Source organism: Castor canadensis, unplaced genomic scaffold (assembly GCF_047511655.1).
Source record: "Castor canadensis unplaced genomic scaffold, mCasCan1.hap1v2 HAP1_SCAFFOLD_1047, whole genome shotgun sequence".
Lineage (NCBI taxonomy): Eukaryota > Metazoa > Chordata > Mammalia > Rodentia > Castoridae > Castor > Castor canadensis.
Window position 1 is genome coordinate 1 of NW_027395458.1, and position 10,000 is coordinate 10,000.

The window sequence follows — 10,000 nt, forward strand, 5'->3', positions numbered from 1 at the left end:
GTATGTCCCTGACTGAGAAGCCTGTTTCATTTTGGAACAGATTCAACTTAGTTTCGGGGAAAATCTAGAATTCATTCATAGAGTTAGAAACGAACCAGGAAGACAATGATGGGCGGGGGTACAGCTCGGTGGTAGAGTGTGCTTGCCTAGCGTGCGCAAGGCCCCGGGTCTGATCCCCAACGTGGAAAAAAAAAACTTTACATGGCAATTGCTGCCTCGCATCCCTTTCAGAGCATTTGACAGCACGACTCATTCCTAATTCTTCAACATTTGAAGAGATTACGACAACTGAAGAATTTCAAACGAAAGTCCACTTAGGCGATAGACAGCAATGGAACTAGAAAACCGTTTACTATCCAGTTGCCATGCGTTAGGGTTATACTAAGTGTCGTTACAGACCCTGTCCGGCAGGGAAAATTGAGAAAACCATAGTCCCTTCTAACAACAGTCGTCTGTCTAGATGTCACCATAAAGGCAAAAGGTTTGTTCTTATGCCCATTTCCTCTAAGTAAACCAGACCACACCTGTGGGGTCAAAATACAAAAATACATGAGGCTCAAAGCACCATGACTGAAGACAAGTCAGTTATAACACCTGCTGTATGAGCAAAGGCAGAGAACATAGTGTTCCCTTTGTCAAACCATTCTACATAGCACTACTTCCAACTCCCCTCTTGATCCCAGCCCTTGATTTCCCAAATTCAATGTTTGGTGTACCTAGGTCATTACTGAATTCAGCTTTCTGGGTCCTTTAATTTGCTGTGTAGGTACTCTATCCTAAATGTGATTAATTGCAAAAAAAAATAATAATAATAATAATAATAATAATAATAATAATAATCTCTTCAAGAAACCTTCATAACAAAATACCAGATTCCCCACTGACAAGAAAAGGGGATCAAGTTTAACAGGCCAGAATAGAAGACAAGGAGTCTGGCAAAGCATAGAAGGCACATGACAGCTCTGACCTCAGACCCCTATGCTAAAGGAGTCACTGGCAAAAAACCCCAAGGTATAAGAGCTTAACTGTCCAGAGTCAAGTGGGAAATGAATGTGTCTTCCCATCTAGTCATCCTCTGAGCTCTCAGCAGACCTTTCATCTGTAGCCACTTTCCAATTTGTGCATTTATCTGTCCTCTCCTGTATTTCATCGTTAGCCAGGCTAACCTCACTCAGAATGATGTTCTCCAGTTCCATCCAATTACCAGCGAATGATAACATTTCGTTCTTCTTCACGGCTGCATACGATTCCATCGTGTATAGATACCACGTTTTCTTAATCCATTCGTCAGCGGTGGGGCATCTTGGCTGTTTCCATAACTCGGCTATTGTGAATAGTGCCGCAATAAGCACGGGTGTGCAGGTGCCTCTGGAGTCATCCCTTTTCACAGTCTTTTGGGTATAGCCCCAAGAGCGGTATTGCCGGATCAAACGGTAGATCGAGGTCAAGCTTTTTAAGTAGCCTCCAAATTTTTTTCCAGAGCGGTCGTACTAGTCTACATCCCCACCAACAGCGTACGAGGGTTCCTTTCACCCCCCCCCCCCGCATCCTCGCCGACACCCGTTGTCGGTGGTGTTGGCGATGACGTTGGCTGTTCTGACAGGGGTGAGGTGGAATCTCAGTGTGGTTTTAATTTGCATTTCCTTTATCGCTAGAGACGGTGAGCATTTTTTCATGTGTCTTTTTGGCCATTTGAATTTCTCCTTTTGAGAAAGTTCTGTGTAGTTCACTTGCCCATTTCTTTATTGGTTCATTAGTTTTGGGGGAATTTAGTTTTTTAAGTTCCCTATATATTCTGGTTATCATCAGTCCTTTGTCTGATGTATAGTTGGCAACTATTTTCTCCCACTCTGTGGGTGTTCTCTTCAGTTTAGAGACCATCGCTTTTGACGAACAGAAGCTTTTTAGTTTTATGAGGTCCCATTTATCTATGCTATCTCTCAGTTGCTGTGCTGCTGGGGTTTCGTTGAGAAAGTTCTTACCTATACCTACTAACTCCAGAGTACTTCCTACTCTTTCCTGTACCAGCTTTAGAGTTTGGGGTCTGATATTAAGATCCTTGATCCATTTTGAGTTAATCTTGGTATAGGGTGATAGACATGGATCTAGCTTCAGTTTTTTTGCAGACCGCTAACCAGTCTTCCCAGCAGTTTTTGTCGAAGAGGCTGCTATCTCTCCATCGTATATTCTTAGCGCCTTTGTCAAAGACAAGTCGGTGATAGTCGTGTGACTTCGTATCCGGGTCCTCTGTTCTGTTCCACTGGTCTTCGTGTCTGTTTTTGTGCCAGTACCGGGCTGTTTTTATCGTTATTGCCTTGTGATACAGTTTGAAGTCAGGTACCGTGATACCTCCTGCATCGTTCTTTTGGCTGAGTGTCGCCTCGGCTATCCGCGGCCTCTTGTGTTTCCATATAAATCTCACGGTAGATTTTTCGATCTCTTGCAGAAACCTTGTGACTTCTTCCTGTACTGCTATGTGGTATTTAACTCTGGAGTTCATGCGTGTTAACTTGCAAGAAAGAGTGCTTCAGACTGTGAGGGAAAATATTCTGCACGAGTAAAGCCAGAAAATGGTCAATTTAAAGGCTCTGGACAGTCTGTAGAAAAATTCTTTTATTTTTTCAAGTCACCTGCAGAAATAAAGGAATGTTGCCTATCATTTTATCTTATTGACATTTCGACCTGTATTGCCCAGCATTGTTTTCCTTGGGACACGTGCACGTATGTTTACATGTATTTTGTTAAAATTGGGTTAGAGCATGTGTAGTGAGTTGTAGCACATTTTACCAACTAAATGAGTTCTGTGAAAATAAAGACTCTTTTGTAACATTGATGTAAATGACTCCAGGATAGTCCATGGTGTGGCCGTATAATTTTTTCCACGCTTCCCATGCTGAGGATGAGGAGACTGGAGACAGGGAGGTTAAGAAGAGTGGCCCACGATCAAAAAGGAAGGGCAGGACCCAAACCTGACTCACCCCGAAGCCTACACCTGTGGCTTGCTGCACCACTCTCCAGCTCTTTCTGTGATTTGAGAGAATCAAGGACGATTTTCAGTTTTGTGGCTTGTCAGTGGCCTTGACTGGCTCATCCTCTCTGCCGGGACTCACTTCACGTGTGAGTAGTTGGACCATGAATCCTCGCAGAGGAAGATACCAGGCTTCACCAGGAAATGGGTCCTGAGGCAGCCTCAAGATCTGAACGAGGCAAGTGCTTGCAATTCCAGTTACTTAGGAGGCCACAGCAGGAGGATCCAGGTTTGAAACCAGCCTTGGAAGCATAGCAAGTCCTCATCACAAAAAACAAACACGGATGAACCAAAAAACCACGGGGCCGGTGTCTCTGCTGTGACTCCTGGTCTGTCCTGTCCTGGCCAGTGTTAGCTGTGAGCCTAGCTCTTGCAGCTGTGAAACGAAGCACATGCCCACATGTCTACATCCGTGTTTGACTGCCTCAAGTAAATTTATGTATAAAAATGTCCTTATGAATATCATTAAGTGGTACGTTAACATGGCTACTTCTCTAATTGCCTTAATTTTCCTAACACAGATTAGGTATTTCTAAATTAATTCAGGACCATGATTCGTGGTATTCTGACTGTGGAGCAAGTGGGAACCAGCTCCGGCAAGGCCGACTGTTTGCACACACGATGGGAGCGACAGGTGACGGGGATACACACAGGTTCTCATCTGCGAGAGAACCGGTGGGGTTAGGAAAATCCAGGCCATCGCCATAGAGCTGAGTCCTTACTCCAGAACTTTCTGTGATGACGGAAGGGTTTCTCTGTGATGGGCACCTGAGCACATGGGATGTGACTGGCACAACCAAGGAGCTGGACTTTAAATTTCACTTATTTTTAACTAATTTAAATATGAATAGCTAATGTGGATAGCAGTTTCCAGAAGGAATGGCACAGCTCCAGAGCAAAAGTGGATTTGTTCAGTGATTTCAGGTTTTTAGCTAAACTCACAAGACCAGCAAATCAGTTGAGTTTGCCTTTACGATTCTGAAATTCCAGCCACTGAAGCCTTCCCATGATTTCTGTCTTTTTGCTTTTTCGTGGTGCTGGGGATTGATCCCAGGGCCTTTCGATCTCTTTAACGAACGTCATTGGAATTTTGATGGGAATCGCGTCCAACACGTAGATGACTTTGGGGAGTACCGACATTTTTACTGCGCCGATTCTCCCAATCCACGAGCACGCGTACGTTCTTCCTAAAGCTTGCAATCGTCCGCTATCCTCATCTCCCCCCACCCACCCCCACCCACTCCCCCCGCCATCTGCCGCGCGCGTGCGCGCACAAACACACACAGAGAGAGAGAGAGAGAGAGAGAGAGAGTTGACCTCAGGGCCCCATGCTCACCAGGTAGACAACTCTACTACTTGAGCCACGCCCCTAGCCGAGTTTTTGTCTTTTTGTTTGTTTTGGGTGGGTGTGGTGTGGTGTGGTGTGGTGTGGTGTGGTGCTTCTTCTGGGTGGCCGGGGGACAAGATGGCTGGCGGGCCAGGGCAGAAAATGGCGGGCCTTCGTGTGTCAGCGGGGGAGGGGAACTAGAGTCGGAACTCGGTGCTTCTGCGCTCCAATCGCTTCAGTGCAATTGGGCTTCCGGTCCAGTTCGCTATGGTTATTTTGGAGAAGAGGGGTCTCTGGAATTATTTGCCCAGGCTAGCTCATGCCTCAGCAAATCAAAGAAATCAAGGATTTCCCGTTCACAGCAAGCCAAAGGGTGCCAGTGTGCGTGAAGTTTAAAGTTCACCGCACAGATAACCTTTACACCTGGATCATCAGCAGACAAGGAGAAGGCAGAGGGCAAGAAGCAGTCACCTGCTCCCAGCTATGGCAGTGAAGGAGCTAAAACGAAGCAGACACACAGAACCGTATTAAAATTTGGAAAAGAAAAGAGGGGAACCCTGTCCCCACTTTACTCTTTTCTATCTCAGCAAACTCTCTCGCTGTACACTAAACTGAAAGAAAGAAAGAAAGAAAGAAAGAAGAAAAGCAAAGGGCTTGTGGCTCAGGAAACAAAACAAAATCAAAGGAGATTGCAGTTACCTTCCAAATAAAGAAGGTCAAGTACCTTTTATTACATACATATACCTAAAGAAATGCTGACATAGAGTTCACACTCCAGGGGAAAACAGAAAGAAAGACATTACAGAAATACCAGAAAGATACTCAATCATCAAGTAGCTATGAGTTGAATGATTCTCATATTTGCAAACAGACTCTGTGGCAATTCGATGTTTTGTAAAGGGAAAACAGAGGCAGGTGTCTTTTCCCTGTTTCACCAGTTTGAAATTTGAGGTTTCAATGTTACCGTCCCCCACACCACAACAATAATATGACAAAAAGAAAAAAAAAAATTGCTTTTTTTTTTTTTTTATGCCGTAGGTCCCGCAGGGCATTCTAATACACGGCTAAGGTTGTGACTCCTCACTGAGTCCACGTATTCCAAAACTTATAAGAAAATTACTGGAAAAATGGGGACTCGGTACTTGGCGTCTGTCAGTGACAAATCAAACACCCGTGGTTGCTGCGTTACCAGGTGCCTACTTTCATTCATTACAACCATCTCATTGTAAGATGAAACCAACGAATGGAGTTTTTTCTAGGGCCGAGAAAGGTTTAAGTAATTCAGCAGCGGTATCAGCCAGGCACCAGTGGCTCACGTGTGTAATCCTAGTTACTCAGGAGGGAGAGATCAGGAGAATCCAAGTTCAAATCCAGCCCCAGGCAAATCAAATAGTTCCAGAAAACAGGGCTGGTGGAGTGGCTTAAGGTGTAGGCCCCGAGATGAAACCCCAGTACCCATCCCATCCCCTCCACCCCCCAAAGTTCAGAGATATTGTCAAAGTGCTACACGTGTGCTCATCGTCGCCAAGCAAAACTACTGCTGTATTAGATGGAGTTCCCTCTTTATTTATTTATTTTTTCTTTCCGGACCTGGGGTTTGAGCTCCTTTTCATGATGCAGCATCTCGCACAGGAGCCGTCTACATCTTGTTTAACGCACACACGCACAGGAGCGACATTTATCGACGGACCTTGCTCGGCCAAAAGACAAGAAAAAAACTAAAGAGAAAACTCAAACAGCAGATCAGCCTGGTCATTTGCCACTAAGTCTTATCAAAATCACCTCAGCTCGTCTGTCCGTCCGTCCGTCCGTCCGTCCGTGTGAACACAGACTACCGCCCGGGAGTAAAACTGGCGTGGCGTAGCATAACGCTTATACATTTTTAGGAGTTTTAACTCAGAGAGAAAACGATTCAAAGTACAAATAACAGTAACCTAAGCATTATCCTTGCTTCTAAGATCTAAGTAGAAGTTTTATTTTTCAGTCTCTATTGAAACGACCCGGTCACTCTAACCGCCCGGCAACTCTCAGTTAGCAAAAGTAAGCATTCTTTGTGAAAGAGCAGGTCACAAGAAATATTTTCTGGACTCTAGTTTTTTTTTTGTGGTTGTTTTTTGTTTTTTAAAGTGACAATAGATTCCAGTTATCACCAGGAATCTAAATGAAAACTCACAAAGGGTAGCTCTGAAATCCTGTCCTCTTCCTACCCCTTATCACGATTAAGCAAATAAAAGTATTTATTTAAAGGAACTATCAACAAGTCATCGGTACTGCACATCCACCGATGAGCGAGTCCCCCTGAACTTCCACAGCCGGTCCGCACGAGCGACCGACCGCCCGCTTCAAAAATCCAACCCATCGGAGCTCTAGCTAACAACCACACAAATACAAACCCAGCAGTGACAAAACACCGGAAACGTTCACAAAGCGAGACAAGAAAGACGTGACGTGAACACATCTTTTCGTTCTCTCTCTCCGTAAGCCACTTTCCACTGCCGTCTAAAGCTTCCATTTTATAATCTCTGAAAGAGGAGACGCATCCTCGACTGGACTTTCCCAACCACCCACAACGCGTAGGTAATGGGGATTCATCTCGGGGGTGATGATTTTGGACTGGGTAGAGGCAAGAGCGTTGTCCATGCCACAGGCTGGCAGTATGAGGCCCTCAGTTCAAGCCCCAGTACCACCCGCCAGCACCAAAATGGAAGGAAGGAAGGAAGGAAGGAAGGAAGGAAGGAAGGAAGGAAGGAAGGAAGGAAAAATAAATACAAAGGAGAGAGAGTGAGTGAGTGAGTGAGTGTGTGTGTGTGTCTGTGTGTGTGAGATCTGAAAGGGCCAAAATAGGATAAGCCAAAAAGTGAACTTTTTTCTTTAAAAAAATCAATAACGTCTTAATGCTTTCTAAAAAATGTAAAACTCGGTAACAACTTTATGACAAAATCTGCATTTAAGAAAAGCCTGTGTGGAACCAGCACGATTACAGCTGGGGATGTAGCTCAGCGGTCGAGCGTTTGCCTAGCATGCTAGCAAGGAGGAAGCTCTGGGTCTGATCCCTCCCTCGTACTGCAAATCAGTAGTAAATACATAAATAAATTTATTTTTATAAATTAATAAGTTTATATAAATTTTTAAATAAATAATGTTAGTAAAAATAACTAATGAAAACTCAATACATGAATCCAGCAGAGTTAGAATCACCCTCATCGCCTTCTTATGTCCATCCCCCCGTCCCCCCGTCCCCCGTCCTCCCCCGTCCCCGTCCCCGTCCCCGTGTCCCTCCACCCCCGTCTCTTTCATCACAAAGAAAAACATTCCAGTGAATCATACTACACAAATATCAGGTTCCTAGAGAAAAAGCTGTAAGTGTTTTTTGGAGTAGGAAAAATAGCAGTAAAAGTTGGGATCTTAAATTGTAAAAACAACCGGCGTCAAATTTATAACAGCAGAACTCATTCTGTGCAGCGAACATAAGGAAATGTTACTGCGATCATTTCATTTTCTTCGTTTTAAATGAAGAAGTGCTGCCATCTTCTCCCTTCCTTATCCATCCACAGGTTTTCTTAGAGTATTTAAGCACAGTGGGATCTTATCAGAACCAAACAACCACCGGTACTATTTAAAAGCTCTCCACAGCCTCCTAGGCAGGACAGGTTCAAGAGAGAGCAGAACGCCTGTGTTCCATTTCATGCTGATGAAAAGAAGCAGGGATGCTGTGTCACACGGCCGGATCGATGCTCTGAATCTGGGGGTAGAGTGGGGACAAGGTGAGGTCTCGGTCAAGAAACAGCTTTTTACAAATACACAGAAGTCCAGGTCGAATTTGTTAACACAAAGCTGTGTTGCCAGAAAGGCCTCCGTTCGGACGGACGGACGGACGGACGGACGGTGCCCCGTGTCATTTCAGTCTGTGAGTCGTATGGCAAGGGATAGCACTTGAGGAGCTGCTACTTTATCCTCCCAAGTAGGGTACAAGCCGCATGCTTTATAATCTCTCTCACTCTCTCAGTCCGTCCGTCCGACCGTCCCTCCCGCTCCCTCCCTCCCATCGAGGGTGTTTTTATTAGGATGTGCACGTTCAGTATGGGTGAGGGGATTCGTAGTGACAATTCCGAAGCATTTTCTTCATTGCATTTCTCAGCGGAGGCTCTGCCATTCAGAAATTGGAGACCACGATCAGTTGCGAATCCCTCTCCTTTTTCCTTTGTGTTCGGACAAGAAACTGTCCATCTCTGGTGTTTCTTACAGAGTCCTTTCTGACACGCACGTGACTTCTGAACATCACACACCACACACACACACACACACACACACACACACACACACACACACACACACCCCTCTCTCCCGGTAATGCCAAGAGTAGTCATCGAGCGCCACCTATTGTTCATTTTGGGCAACCACTAAGGTTACGAATTCCACAAGACTTCCATGCATGTCCAAAATAACCATAGCAAAATGGAGAGTCGAAACCCCAGTCAGTCCTCAATTCAAACAATCAGCCATGAAACGGTCACGTGCTACACCAGAAGTACCAGAGATGACAGGAGTGAGGGTGTGTGTGTGTGAGTGTGTGGAACACACTCGTGCATGGTGGGGGGGGGGGCGGGCGTCCTCCCACAACTGAATCCTCGTGGATTTTATATGGTAAGGAATCGAGTGCACCAATAGGTGTCAGAGTGGGCTTTCGGGTCCCGATGTAAGACCGACCCAGCGGAAGAGCATGTGTCTCACTCACCTGACCCACCTCTAAGTGAGTCCCTCTCCCTCTCCTCCCTCCCTCCCTCCCTCCCGGAGATTCATCCAGGAGGAAGTATTCAGAGAGTGTGCAAATACACACAAATAGCGTGATATTTAGAGAGTTAGAGGCCAGCCTGGTGTACATAGGCAGATTTTCCTTGCCTGACTTGGGAAAGTTAAATAGTAAAAAGGGGACACCCCAGACCCCAGAGGTTGGCCCTTACACACACACACACACACACACACACACACACACACACACTTTCTGAAGCTGATTGTTATTCGTGTGTGGGTGTCTCAGTTCTCCAAAAGTAGCCTCATCTATCCAGAAGGTCAGTTGAGTGCAAGCAAAAGGAAAAGGCAGAGTCACAGCAAGTTTTTATGTATGTACTTATTTATTTATTTATTTATTTATTTATTTATTTACTTACTTACTTACTTACTTACTTACTTACTTAGGGCATCGGGGTGAGATGGGGGCACCCGAGAGCTTTGAGAGTGGGAGAAGGGGGGTGGGGGGCAGGAGTGTGGCGAGAGGGGAAGGAAGGGACTTTGAGGACACCCACCAAGGTAGTAAGGGCGGCAAGCCTCCCTCCCCACCTGCACGCTCGCGGCCATCAGGCGCTTTGGAGACTGGAACGGGCTGCCGGTCAGTCCCGGTACGACGTTTCTACACAGTATGTCTGTCGGTCAGCTTGGATTCACAGGACGAATCGGCTTCCGCGAGCTGGCCTCCGAGAGAGAGAGAGAGAGAGAGAGAGAGAGAGAGAGAGAGAGAGAGAGAGAGAGAGAGGTTTTATTATTTACTTTGGTACAGATGGACTGGGGGAATTACTCCTTCATCCTCCCCGCCCATGTGAAAAGGATGTGCAAAATAAAAGAAAAACAACTAGCTGAATTAGAAAACG